This window comes from Akebia trifoliata, unplaced genomic scaffold, assembly GCF_017979445.1.
Source record: "Akebia trifoliata isolate Shusen 1 unplaced genomic scaffold, ASM1797944v1 Contig00341_ERROPOS679206+, whole genome shotgun sequence".
In the NCBI taxonomy this organism is placed as follows: Eukaryota; Viridiplantae; Streptophyta; class Magnoliopsida; order Ranunculales; family Lardizabalaceae; genus Akebia; species Akebia trifoliata.
In genome coordinates, this window is record NW_028236971.1 from 62708 (window position 1) to 74412 (window position 11705).

General features: G+C 31.4%; 1 pseudogene; it reads left to right on the top strand.

The window, feature by feature from the left end:
- Positions 1 to 9123: 9123 nt before the first annotated feature.
- LOC147381587 (secreted RxLR effector protein 161 pseudogene) lies at positions 9124 to 9591 on the top strand (annotated as a pseudogene).
- Positions 9592 to 11705: the final 2114 nt, after the last annotated feature.

Genomic DNA, 11705 nt, shown 5'->3' on the forward strand with positions numbered 1-11705 from the left:
TTTGAAGAAAAGTCAAAAAAATCTTATACCAAAGTTCAATATAAGCATCGTTAGGATTACATGAATGATAAATAGAAAATATGGAAGAATCTTAGGATGAAATCTGAATTATGATGGGATGTAAATAGGGGATCCTTTGAAGCAACTGATGAACAATGGAAGTCATATGTTCTTGTAATTTTTTTCTCATATGATAATTGAAGTTAAATTAGTTAGTAATTTTTTATTCTAATTGTATTTTATATCTTTTATCAATTAAATAAACATTCTAATCAATTTCGATATAAGACACTAAAGTATGAAGATGAATTAGACCAAATATTTGGTGAAACTGTAGTAACTGAAAAATATTGTATGACCCCAAACGAGACGTCTTCTTCAATCATGCAAGATAGTTGTGTTTTTCTCGATGATTTGAATGTAGATATTGACATTGTGAATGAAAGGTTAATATCAAATACTTCAATTGATCCAGTTGAAAAATCTATTGAAAAAATACCTAGAAGACGTCATAAGAGATCGAATGAGTTTGACCCCTCTGCTACCACAAGTATCAATGCGAAAAGGAATGCAAAAATAGGCGATGTTGAAGTCCATAAAATGCTTTGTGTTAAGGCTGATAGTATAGAAGTGGATTTGAAAAAAATAAGAAATGACTTAGAATGCAAAGAAAAATACTTCTATTATCTCATAGATCAACCTATTGAGTACTTTTCATAACATTTATCGGTGTAGACCAGTATGGATGTTTTTAGTTGACAAATTATTCAAAGAGTTTTCTAATAGGGAGATTTTTGTTGAATTGATGGATATTAACCGCATGTTAACATCAGAATGGATTAAAATAAAGTTTGAGACTCATGGGATCTCATGATATATAATCTTCTGATGATAGGGTAAATTTATAATTATAAATTCTATTAAATGCTACAATAGAATAATGATATTATTTATTATTTTTTTATTATCATAATTATTAGAAGAAATTATTTTAGTTTATTAAATTGTTAAATTCATTTTTTACTTAATAATTTTACGTTATGGTTAGTAGAAATATTTGTGTTTAACTATTTTATTTTTCATTTAAACTCTATATGATTAGATAATTATGAATTGTTATATGTTTATAATCATATGATTATAAACTCTATAACAGATGGATGATAGCACAAAATTTTTTTTTATATTTATTTTACTGTGGCATTACTACCGTACAAGGAATCGATGCATTAAGCAACCATGTCGAATTTCACTACTTTCTGATGATTCATATGTCAGAGAAATACTTGATTAAGAAAATCTAGTGCCTTGTTATGATAATTTTCATATGGATAAGTGTCTTCAATAGATTATATTATTTTATGAAAGATAGATGATTATTTCAAGATATTAGAGTAGTGAGAGTTAAAGAATAAATTATAACTTTTTTATATATAGTTAGACATAATGTTAGGAATAGAAATAATCAGGATAAATTCTAACATTTTGGTGAAACGATAAACTGATATTTTCATCACGTGTTGCAAGTATTATATAATTTTGCCCATAACTTAATAAAAGCACCTGACTTGAGCGTCACACCACCAAAAATATTAGCAAATCGACGATATTTTTCATGATTTAAAGTAATTAATTATTTAATATTTGAATTAATATAATCAATAACATAATAATTGTTTAATGTTTATTTTTAAATGAAATAGGATTGCGTGAGTGCAATTGACGGGACTCATATACTTGCAGTTATACCATTTAACAAATAAATGTCATTTCGATCAAGAAAAAAGACGGAATGTACATAAAATGTATTGGCTATTTATTTATTTGACATACAATTCACTTTTATTTTGATTGGATGAGAAGATTCAACATACAATTGACGAGTCTTTCAATATGTGTTTAGCGATCCGAGTTTGAATTTCCCATATCCTCCTGCTGGTAATGAAATATTATTTTATTTTATTATTTTTAATATTTTTTATATCCATTAAAATAATTTAAATTTATTAAAAAAAATATGTTAATTGTCTTAGGAAAATATTATATGGTTGATGCGGGTTATTAAAATATACGAGGATATCTAGCACAATATTGTAATACACGGCATCACATTCATGATTTTCGTAGAGGAAATGGACCAAGAACGAAGGATGAGTGGTTTAATTATTATCACTATTCGTGTAGAAACGTTATTGAGTGTTGTTTTGGTGTATTGAAGAAACGATTCCCAATTTTGAAAATGATGGCTTCATACTCATTTGTAATTTAGATACGTATTGTATGTGTGTGCATGGCTTTACATAATTTCATCCGACAACAATCAGTTATTGATAGTTGGTTTACACAATATGATGATAAAAATGTTGACATTGATAGAGGAGGCGTATCTAATACGACACCAAATGAAGTTGATGATGAATTTGATTGTTGATATGAATATTGTACGAGATGAGATTGCTCAACAAATTTATAATACCATATATACATGATGTAAAACTTTATTTAATTTTTTATTATTTATTTGATAGACATTAAATATGTTAGTACAAAAAAAATGAAATTGAATTTTTATTTTTTATTTTTAATATTAAATTTTATGTTTATACTTATTGTTAACATATTATTACTTATATAAGATAAATAATATATTTTTTTTAATTTCATCCAGCAATTTCTAGATAGCAGGTTACCAAACAGTTCAACATTTTAACAGCACAATTAGACAGTATGTTACTAAATAATATATTCAATTCAGCAAGTTGCTTCAGCAACAACAACAACTTTCTCTCAACTTTAGCAATTTAATTCAACATTAGCAATTTTACAAATAACTTTTTCAAATAGAGCATTAGTAAGTACAAATTTATCTGATTCAAAAACCAACTTAAAACCCTTTTTACTTATTAAAAATCTTGACACTAAGTTCTTACGAATGTCGGGAACATGCAATACATCATTCGAAATAAGAATTTTCCTTGAAGTGAACTTTAAAACAAATTTTCCTTGATCTATAATCATTGAAATTGAAGAGTTGTTCATAAATAGTTGTTCTTCATTTTTTTTTTTGTTGCCTTTTTTGTATTGTATGAATAAATTCTTGAATGAATAAATGTGACGAGTGCCCCCTATATCCATCAATAATCTTTAATACTTCCAATTAAATTAATTTTAGAATAATGAAAGAAAGATTGATATCCGAAATAACATTTGGAAGATTCACTATCTTTGTCACATTGGCTTGAGTGGGTTTGTTTTTCGAAGTATCTTTTCCCTTACGCTTGTGACAATCTTTAGCACGAATACCAGGTTTATTGCAAATGTAACAGTTACTCTTGAATCTTTTAGATTCATTCCCTTTTTTACCTTTAGGACCTTGATTATATTTTATCTTATTGTTTTATTTGAGCTTTAAAGAATTATTCTCCACAATATTGGCCTTAAATTCCATAAAGTGACCCCCTACCCTTGTTTCACTCATGCGATTGTCTTCTTTAATCATTAACTTTATAATTAAGTCTTCCATATTCATTTCCTTGTGTTTATGTTTTAAATAATTTTTGAAATCTTTCCACAATGGTGGTAAAATTTTAATTATGTATGTTAACTAAAAATTTTCATTAACTATTATACCTTCAACATGAATTTCATACAAGATAATTTGAAAATGTTGGACTTGACTTATAACTATTTTGGAATCCATCGTCTTAAAATCCAGAAATCAATCAACAATGAATTTCTTCATTCTAGCATATTTTATTTTGTATTTTTAATCTAAAGATTCCTATAAATCTTTTATAGTTTGATGAATTGTATTATATACATTGTACAACATGATATTTAATCCGTGGAGGATGTAATTTCTGCATAAGAAATCAGAATACTTCCAAGCCTCGACAATATCAATAGTAGTTTTGTCTGTCTCGTTCTCTTGCAGAATCGCGACAGTCTTAATTAGGAATTTAGCCATATTTAATGTTGTTAAATAGAATAATATTTTTTGTTGTCATTTTTTGAAATTAAATCCATCAAAATTTTGGGGTTTCTCATGATGGTTCACTGGAGGATTCATCATTTCTAAAAATCTAATCCACATAAAAATAGTAATTAGATTTGTTTAAATATTGTTATTTCTATGTTGTTAGTTTACAAAAGATAAACAGAAAAGAAATAAAATAAACAAAATAATGAATAGCAAAAAACTACCAATTGGACTCAATTATTGATTTGAAAAGAGTAAGATTTGTATTGGATACGATAACCTTAAAACAAATTTTGCCCCTACAATGTGATAGTTGTTTTGGACGTCTGTCTCTCAGGATACAACGCTCTATTTAAAACAAATTTCGCCCCTACAATGTGCTAGCTGTTTTGGACGTCTATCTCTCAAGATACAACGCTTCACACGTGTACAAGGAAGCATTCCAAGTGTACACGTATAATCGAACTTTTATTGTGTTTGTACTCTTAAGAACTCACGAATAATCTCTTGAAAACAAAAGGTGTTATGAAACAAAAATAAAAATTCAAAAATTAAATGATCCTAAAGAGATAATAAATGAGAATTAGAAGTGTCTCTCTAGATAGTCACTAAGACTGTTGAAAAGTGTGTTTTAATTGTGATTGTTTGAAAAATGGGTTTTTCACGTGCACCCATTTGAGGCTTAAATATGAGATTTTCATCCCCTTACGCGCCCATTGCATGTGCATACACGCATTAAGGTTTTTCAGACCAATGGGTTCAAATCCCTCTTAGAACCCATGGGCCCTCATGTGCGTGTAGACTTTTCCCACATTTCTCTCACTTACTACAATATGTAAGACCTTCCATATAAGAATTACACTTTTCAGTTGTTTTTATACAATGTGAGACTAAACTATTTACATCACAACTTAAAATAAAATCACTTTCACTTCCACTTATGTTCAAACATTGGGGTAAATCCCAAATTTTTCCAACAAAATCTTACCAAATTAGTAAGGTTAGACTTACTAAGAAAAAATTTAAAGTAAATAAGTTATACCACTCAATTAAAATGAAAGAACACAAAAAGATTTTTCACCTGATTTCTATAATGTGCTCAAACAATGGAATGGGATTTGCCAATATATCATTTGTCTGGCATTTGTAAATATTTTTCCTTTAATCAAACAAATTCATTACAAAAAATATTATTTTATTTTTAAATGGTGTGTATTGTATAGTTATTGGTTATAGTTGTTGAGAATCATTATTTTATTATGTATTTTATTTGTTGTGTTTGACCAAGTGGTTAATGCCTTTGTTTAGTGGTTAAAGACGTGTCGGGTTTATATGAAGTAGTGTTAGTGGTTGATGCTTTTGTTTAGTGGTTAAAGACATATCTTATTGTTGATGGTTTATAGGAAGTAATGTTAATGATTAATGATTTTGTTTATTAGTTAAAGACGTGACTTATTTTTGCTAGTTTATAGGAAGTAATGTTAGTGGTGAACACTTTTGTTTACTGGTTAAAAATGTGTCTTTATTATAGGAAGTAAGGCTAGTAGTTAATGTAGTAGTTTGTTTGTTGGTTATTTTCTTTTTGATGTAATGCCTATTTATAGGCTATTTTTATTCAATGAAAGGTACAGTTTGCAAGAGCATCAGTTTTATTTCTTAGACTTTTATGTCATCTATTTTGTAAGAGTGGTATCAGAACAAGGTTAAGAGAGTGAGAAAACTAAAAAGAGATAGAGAGTTTGTGAGATAGAGTATTTAAAAACAACTTTACTACTATTTCATTTTTCTTTGTTTTCTTTTGCAGCAACAACAATGATTAATGGCATCTGATAACTTTTTACAGCTAGCTATTCCTCGTTTCAATGGTCAATATGATAATTGAAGCATGCTAATGGAGAATTTCCTGAAATCCAAAGAATATTAGCAAGTGGTTAGTACTGGGGTACCAGAACTAGCAGCTTATGTGGTTTTGACAGAGATGCAGATGACATAAATGAAAGGATTGAGGCTAAAGGATTTGAAGGCAAAAAACTATTTTTTCCAAGCAATTGATCGCTCTATCTTGAAAACAATTCTAAGAAAAGAAACTTCCAGGCAAATTTGGGATTCCATGAAGAAGAAGTATCAAGGATCTGCAAGAGCAAAGAGGCAGTAGCTTCGGGTACTTCATACGGAGTTCGAAACACTTCGGATGAAATCGGGAGAGTCAGTCACAGACTACTTTTCACGGATGATGGCAATCGCCAATAAGATGTGAATCCACGGTGACTAGGAGGATATCAACATAATTGAGAAGATTCTTCAATCCATGACACCAAAATTTAATTTTGTTGTATGTTCTATAGAAGAATATAAAGATATTAATGAGTTGCAGAGTTCTTTGCTGGTTCATGAGTAAAAATTAATAAGCAAGAGAAAGAGAAAGAAGAGCAAGCATTGAAGGCCTCAATTGACAACCACTCTTCGACACTGAATAAAGCCGGAAGAGGAAGAGGAAGAAGAAGTTGGGGTCGAGGTAATGGAGGTAGAAATTATGGTCGAGGCAATGGTAATCAAAGCGGGGGTCAAGGCAATAGAGATGGAAGCTGCTGGCAGTATCAAAATTCCAAAGTTAATAAAAGTCAATTAGATTTTCAAGGCAGTGGTAGAGGCCGAAATCATCAATTCAACAAATCCAAGGTAGAGTGCTACAAGTGTCATAAATTTGGTCATTATCGATCTGAATGTTATACAAAGTTGCCTAACTACAAAGAAAATGTGGAGAGATCGAATTTTGTAGAAAAAGAGGAACCTAAGACCCTGTTGATGGCTTACCATGAGAAGGAAGATCGTGAACCAAATGTTTAGTATGTGGACACAGGCTGTAACAACCATATGTGTGATAGTAAGTCTTCATTTTCTTATTTAAATGAAGGTTTTCATACTACAGTGAGTTTTGGTGATTGTTCTATTGTGAATGTCATGGAAAAATGTGATATTAAGATAAGAACCAAAAATGGTTTTGTAGAAACAATCTCTAATGTATTTAATGTTCCTGATCTGAAAAGTAATTTGTTAAGTGTTGGTCAGTTGCAAGAAAATGGTTATGTTATAACTATTTAGAAGGGAGCTTGTGAAATATATGATCCTTCAAGAGGAGCAATTGCAATTGTTTAAATGAGTCCAAATATATTGTTTCCATTGCAGATCAAAAATGTCCAAACTTGCTTAATGGCTAAGGTGGATAATCCATCATGGCTTTGGCATTTTCGCTATGGCCATTTGAATTTTGGTGGATTAACAACTCTTCAACGAAAAAATATGGTGACGGGTCCTCCTCAAATTACTACTCCTTCTTAAGTTTGTGAAGAATGTGTTGTTAGCAAACAACATTGCAATCAATTCCCTCAAGGAAAGTCATAGAGAGCAAAGAATGTCCTGGAACTAGTTCATTCTGACATTTGTGGGCTGATAAATTCATCTTCTAATGGGGGTAAAAGATACTTAATTACCTTCATTGATGATTATAGTAAGAAAACGTGGGTTTATTTTTTGCAGGAGAAATCTGAAGCTTTTAGTACATTTAAAAGCTTCAAGGTGTGGGTTGAAAAAGAAATAGGAAGAGACATTAAAATTCTCTGTACTGATCGTGGTGGAGAATACTGTTCAAAAGAATTTGAAGCTTTTTGCGATAAGGAAGGCATTCGAAGGGAACTTATAGCAGCCTACACACCTTAGCAAAATGGTGTATCAGAGAGGAAAAAGAGGACCATCCTCAACATGGTGAGAAGCTTACTGGCAAAGGAAATACTCCAAAAAGTTTTTGGCCTGAAGTAGTAAATTGGAGCATTCATGTGTTGAATAGAAGTCCTACTTTTCTATTCGAAATATGACACCTGAAAAAACTTGGAGTGGGAGGAAACTAACTATGGATCATTTTAGAATTTTTGGTTGCATTGCTTATGCATATATTCCAGATGAAAAGAGGAAAAAGGTTGATGATAAGGGTGAAAAGTGTGTCTTTCTTAGTGTAAGTGAAGCTTCAAAAACATATAAATTATTCAATCCACTCATGAAAAAGATTATGACCAGCAAAGACATCATTTTTTATGAGGAAGATACATGAAATTGGACTAAAAATGGTCCAAAGCATCAGCAAATTTCGATTACTTTTGATGAAGTTGAAGACAGATTTGAACCACATGTGCAGTACTCTGATGCAGATCATGTAATTGATCAATCTTGTGGTGAAAATTGGACTAGAAAACAATCAGATTGATGATGAGCCACGCCAAAGGAAGTGACCAACTTGGATGATAGACTATGTAAGTGAAGATGACTTGTCTGATGATGACCCAATTGCCCATTTTGTTTTGTTTGCAAATTGTGATCTAGTTACATTCCAAGAAGCTGTCAAAAATGCAAAATGGTAAAAAATCATGAATGAAGAAATCAGATCAATCGAAAAGAATAACACCTGGAAGTTGTCAAATCTTTCAAAAGGATAAAAATCCATAGGTGTTAAATGGATTTACAAAACAAAACTAACGAGAATGGTGAAGTTGACAAGTACAAAGCTCGGCTCGTCACAAAAGGATACAAGCAAGAATTTGACATTGATTACAAAGAAGTATTTGCTCCATTAGCAAGGTGCACTATTCGATTGGTACTCTCCATGGCTGCTCAAAATTCATGGTCTTATTTATTAGTTAGATGCGAAGTCGGCATTTTTGCATGGAGGGTTGGAAGAAGAAGTCTATGTTGACCTAACCCCTAGATATATGAACCAAGGCTATGAGAATCAGGTATACAGGTTAAAGAAAGCACTATATGGACTAAAACAAGCACCAAGAGCTTGGTACAATCGTATAGATGCTTATTTTACTAAGGGAGGTTTTATTAAATGTCTATATGAACACACACTTTACACTAAATATGGTGCTGATAAAAAGATTTTAATTGTGTGCTTATATGTTGATGATCTCATTTATACTAGTAATGATAAAGCCATGCTTGCTGATTTTAAGAAGTCTATGATGAAAGAATTTGATATGATAGATTTGGGATTAATGCACTATTTTATTGGCATTGAGGTAGTGCAATCATCTGCTGGTGTTTTCATTTTTTAAAAGAAATATACTCTAGAAATTTTAGACAAGTTTAAAATGAAGGATTGCAATTTAGTTTCAACTCCAACTGAACTTGGTCTGAAACTCATAAAGAATGGAGCAGGCAAAATGGTAGATGCTACTCTTTACAAACAAATTGTTGGGAGTCTTATATATTTGACAGCAACAAGACCAGATATCATGCATGCTGTAAGTTTAATCAGCGGATACATGGAGAATCCAACTGAAGTTCATCTCTTAGCTGCAAAAAGAATTTTTCACTACTTGAAAGGTACTGCAGATTTTGGAATTATGTACAAAAGTGGTAAGAATTCAAGCTTGATTGGGTTCTCAGATAGTGATTATGCTGGAGATCTTGATGATAGAAAGAGTACTTCCAAGGCTGTGTTCATGTTTAATTCTGGAGCTATTACATGGTCTTCCAAGAAGCAACAAATAATGACTCTATCAACTACTGAAGTTGAATTTGTCGCAGTAGCATCATGTTCATGTCAAGCTATCTGATTGAGAAGGTTGCTTGAAACACTTTAGATTCAACAACTAGATGCAACAACAATCTATTGTGATAATGTCTCAATAATCAAGATTTCAAAAAAATCAATTCTACATGGAAGGAGCAAGCACATTGATGTCATATATCATTTTTTGCGTGATCTTTGCAATGATGGTAAAATTGATTTGGTGTTCTATAAGAGTGAAGATCAAATGGCTAATATTATGACTAAACCACTTAAGCAAGCTGCGTTTGAGAAGCTTCGAAGAATACTTGGAGTTTACTCTTCGAAGGATGTTATTTAAGGGAGGCATTAAAAAAATTGTTGAAGTTCATTTATCTCTAAACTAATTTCTGCAGATATTAGTTTTAAGGGAAGATATTAGTTTTAAGGGAAGATGTTGAGAATCATTATTTTATTATGTATTTTGTTTGTTATGTTTGACCAAGTGGTTAATGTTTTTGTTTAGTGGTTAAAGATGTGTCTGGTTTATAGAAAATAATGTTAGTGGTTGATGCTCTTGTTTAGTAGTTAAATACGTGTCTTATTGTTGATGGTTTATAGGAAATAATGTTAGTGGTTAATGCTTTTGTTTACTGGTTAAAGATGTGGCTTATTGTTGTTGGTTTATAGGAAGTAATGTTAGTGGTGAACGTTTTTGTTTACTGGTTAAAGACGTGTCTTTATTATAGGAAGTAAGGTTAGTGATTAATGTAGTGATTTATTTGTTGGTTATTTCCTTTTTGATATAATGCCTATTTATAGGCTGTTTTTATTCAATGAAAGGTACAACTTGCAAGAGCATCAATTTTATTTCTTAGACTTTTATGTCCTCTATTTTGTAAAAATAGTATAAAGTCTGGCTCTCCCATGATCGTTCGTGAGAAAGAAATCTACGAATGAGACATCTAACCATTAGATTTGAATAGCGTCATGTGCCACGTCACTTGCTCACCACACCTGCAATCCAAATCAAAAGAAACTCTCCTTCTAACGGTTAACTTGTAGCAATAATCCTCCCCACGAATGATAACTCTAACGGTAAACTATCTCATTCGTATACTTCTCTCCCACGAACGACCTTGGGAGAGCCGGACTCTATAATATGTTGGAGTGGTAATATAAAAGCTCTAAATTAATTAATAAGAATCTTTCCTCTTTGGACGGCTAAGTCCTTTTTTGTATGTATTTAGTACACACTATATACAATTATAGGTTGACCAAGTATTTTAGCATGCTTGATGGTTCTAGACATTGGATCCGAGTGTTTTCATTATGATCCAAGACTCATGCGACGAAGAATTTGGGTTTCCAACCTTATGAGCAAATCCAATGGCTAGAAAGCGTCTGTGAGGCTATTTTTTTAGTGCGTAGGTCCACAACACGGTTTGATGTTCTAACGATAAAATTCTAATCGGGTTTGGGCCCAATGATCTTGTCTGATAGAGAGGCTATTTTTTAGTACGAAGATCCACATGATCTGATGATAAGATTCAAATCGAGTTTGGTATCGATGATCTTCTTGAGTGGGTCCTTATTGGATCTCAATATTTGGATCCAAATATGATATATGGTTATGTCTATCTAATTGTGTGTTTGAAACTAGGTGGTCTCATGACTTATCTTGTTATAGGTTGGAAAATTTCCGTAGGTGTTACGATCATAGGGACTAGTCTCATCCCAAAAAGGTGTGGGAAACCTTGCAACATTAAAAAAATAAAGAAAATAAATTTGTATAACATATTTGAATAAAATATATAATATAATTTTAAATAATGCTAAAGTGACCTCAAGATTGGACCTCACATTGCACACCAAAGTGTATGGGAACTGTTATGAGATGTCTAGTATCCTCTTTGGGCTTGGACTTCAAGAGGCAAGGCAGTATCAGAAGGGACCTTTCCCGATGTGGAGTGGGCGCCCCTGAGGCAAATTTTTTTGGATATATATATATATATATATTGTATTTTCAGGTAGAGTTTTATTATTATTTTTACTCTGTGAGGTTCCTTGCAGCTATGGACAGAGAGTCTGTAATCTTTATTGTTGATAGTGAATTATTTCTCCCTCTCCTCCGTGGACGTAGGCAATTTGTCGAATTACATAAATCTTGTGTATTCGTTT